This window comes from Frieseomelitta varia, unplaced genomic scaffold (genome assembly GCF_011392965.1).
Source record: "Frieseomelitta varia isolate USP_RPSP 00005682 unplaced genomic scaffold, Fvar_1.2 scaffold_285, whole genome shotgun sequence".
Taxonomy (NCBI): domain Eukaryota; kingdom Metazoa; phylum Arthropoda; class Insecta; order Hymenoptera; family Apidae; genus Frieseomelitta; species Frieseomelitta varia.
The window spans coordinates 1,925,830-1,928,933 of NW_025110018.1; the positions used below are offsets into that span (position 1 = coordinate 1,925,830).

The 3,104-nt window shown below is 31.4% G+C and overlaps 1 protein-coding gene across 2 annotated transcripts in view; it reads right to left on the bottom strand.

Moving 5' to 3' along the window:
* The window catches only part of LOC122529394 (probable G-protein coupled receptor B0563.6), a 17,490-nt gene extending 16,006 nt beyond the window's left edge, over window positions 1-1,484 (bottom strand). For both annotated transcript variants that reach the window (XM_043655496.1, XM_043655497.1), the window contains exon 1: window positions 1,280-1,484. The gene's annotated coding sequence lies outside the window, so the exon portion shown is untranslated. The remainder of the gene's footprint in view (window positions 1-1,279) is intronic.
* Window positions 1,485-3,104: the final 1,620 nt, after the last annotated feature.

Here is a 3,104-nt window from a genome sequence, read left to right on the forward strand (position 1 = left end):
AAAAAAAGTCAGATAAATATATGTCCTATCTGTCTTCATTTATGAGATATAATCAATTTTATAAACAGAGCAAACTCTAGTAAGCTAATTTTACCAGGGATAGTATATTCAATTTTCATAAAAATCATAATTGGGATGAAGAAAACCCACATGTTATTGTGCATTCAAGACATCAACACCAATTTAGTTTAAACGTATGGGCAGAAATAATTGATGAATTTTTAATTGGACCTTCTTTTCTTGATGGGAAACTAACACGCGTAAAAGTACGTTGATTTTTTGAGTACGCGTTTACATGAAATATTAGAGGAAGTTCCAGTCTTCAAGTTCAATTTTTACAGTTTACAAAGAAAAATCTAAATTTTTACAGTTTTCGACGAGAAAAGCATCCTTGCTTTTCCATCAGCCGCGTGATGGAAAAAAACGTCTTTGGAAAAGAACTCGAGGTTGGTAAAGTAGAGGTTTCATGCTTCAAAATGAGGCCAACTTTATTGTTACAACTTTTAAACTGAAGGTTTTTTAAAAATTTTGTTAAAATTTAAAAACATTTTGAACCTTGTTTAAATTTTTGTCCAAACAGTTGAAAATATCTATAGATAATCAGACAATTTAAAATATATAGATAATTTTTCATCGAGCGTGCGAATATTTTTGTCCATCTTTGTAGAAAAACTGTAGCAACCATTATGGCGCCAATTTTCTTTCTCTCGTTTCTGTTCACTTCCGTTCTATACAACTAATCTTTCCTGCTTCTGTTTCTTCTCTTTCTCATTAATATATTTCCGTCAGTTTCTTGCCGAGAGACATATTTTATCATTAGGTGAACGAAAAAAAAAAAAAAAAACGTGTACCGTTTTCTTTAAATTAGTTACGGTTTTCTTTAAAATAGCTGCACATTATTTTCCTGCCATCGTCAATTCAGCCAATGATACAAAATAAATCAATCGAAGCGACTGACCAGACATTAAAAGCAGGCACGCTCGATAAATATTTCCAAACGCGATAAATGTTTGCAGAGAAAAATGAAATTCCCATCGAAAGTATTAGCTGGGACGTTTGCATCGTCCCTGATATCCACACGGCGAGAGCTAAGATCGATAGGAGACCGATACGTGGATCAACACTATCGGTTGCTCGCCGTCGATGCGTCTTCTGCATTTCTAACATTCCCCCGGCAAGTGGAATTCTTTCTATTCGACTCGATGTTACGTGAAAAAACAGCTTGATCGTCATTCGCAATAATTTTTCGTATCTGATCTATTTGTGATATCGTACGTACCTTTGAAAGTACAACGCGTTTTACACACAGAGAAGTGTTGACAACACGATTGCAGGTGAAAGAAAGAAAGAAAGAAAAGAAAAGAAAAGAAAAGAAAAGAAAAGAAAAGAAAAGAAACGCGTGTCTCGCGTACCACAGGGGGGATTTCGGCCTCGTGGCGTTCGTTCAAATCGCCTAAATGAATGAAAAGGTGTTCGAAGCGCGTCGCGACGCAGACTGAGGAGTAACGCGGTGAATCTCGTTGGCACGTCGTTCGGATGCCGGGAGGCCAGGATGCTAGAACAACGCGCGCCGAGACGCTCCGACGACGCATGCTCCAGAATACTTTGCACGACAAAGCCGACGTGTGTATGTATATTTCGTGGAATATCTAAGCGCGAGGAATCTCGTTGACACATTGCCGACGGGAGAGACGCTTCTTTTAGTTTTCAACTGTTGCGGACGAGAGACGAGAATTTTCGTGTTTCAACGCTGCGGACGGGGAACGCTTTTTTGCGTTGTATATAATTATATATAATTTATATTATATAATATATAAGTATATATTGTTATATAATTTTTTATATAAGTATATATTGTTATATAATTTTTTATATAAGTATATAATGTTATAATTTTTCAAGAAGTAAGGAAATTGTTTCTTAACGTACCACACTAAGAAACGTTACTAGAGGTATTTTCATTTTATTTAATAAAATTCACTTTTAAAGTGAAAAATAATTAATAATTTTAATTATTAATAAAATAATACTCTTGTTAAATGCTTTACATTCTCTTCAATCGTATATATTAAATAATATTAAAATAAATAATAGTTGAAATCTAAAATACATAATAAATAGATTCTTAAATATTACTATGAAAAATATATAGTAATATTTAGGAATACTTTATCAATCTGAATTAAAGATGTGCATATATGCATTGTACAAAGTTTCCCTAATATAATTTATATTATATAATGTTATATATAATATATAATTATATATTACATTATATAATTTTTCAAAAAGTAAGGAAATTGTTTCTTAACGTACCACACCAAGAAACGTTACTAGAGGTATTTTCATTTTATTTAATAAAATACCTCTAAAGTGGAAAATAATTAATAATTTTAATTATTAATAAAATAACTCTTGTTAAATGCTTTACTATAATAAATTGCTGAACACATGCTATATGTTTAGCAGAGCATACCGTCCTCAATATGTTAATATAAATGTAAAATAAATGATAGTTGAAATCTAAAATACATAATAAATAGATTCTTAAATATTACTATGAAAAATATATAGTATTATTAAAATATAAATATAAACATAAATATAGTAATATTTAAGAATATTTTATCAATGTGAATTAAAGAAGTGCATATGTACGAATTTGTTAGTGCTATCAATCTCGAAGCGGGAGGTATCGAGTTCTGTTGAAGTACAAAGGAAATGCTTTTTTTATAATCGCAGTATAGTCGAGTAAATATTTTCACACGAGTGTTAGACATAGGTGTTTTTCTCGTCGTATATTTCTTTTGCAAGAAATGATGATAAACGCGTGAATATCCAAAAACATAGTGTTGACTACAAAAGGCTTGATGAAATTTGCCATTTTGCTATTTGGAGAGTAGAGGTCATTCGAACCGAATGAATAATTATATATATACGTTCAGCAATTTATTGCTCTGTACGCAGAGATCCAATGTCGTCATAATAACGCGAGACTAGTAATAAATCGCATTCAAGACAAAGCTAAATGTTTCACTAATATTTAACGGTCAGCCAACACTAAAAATATAAGAAAAATCGCAATCACTTTCTTTTAAAAATCG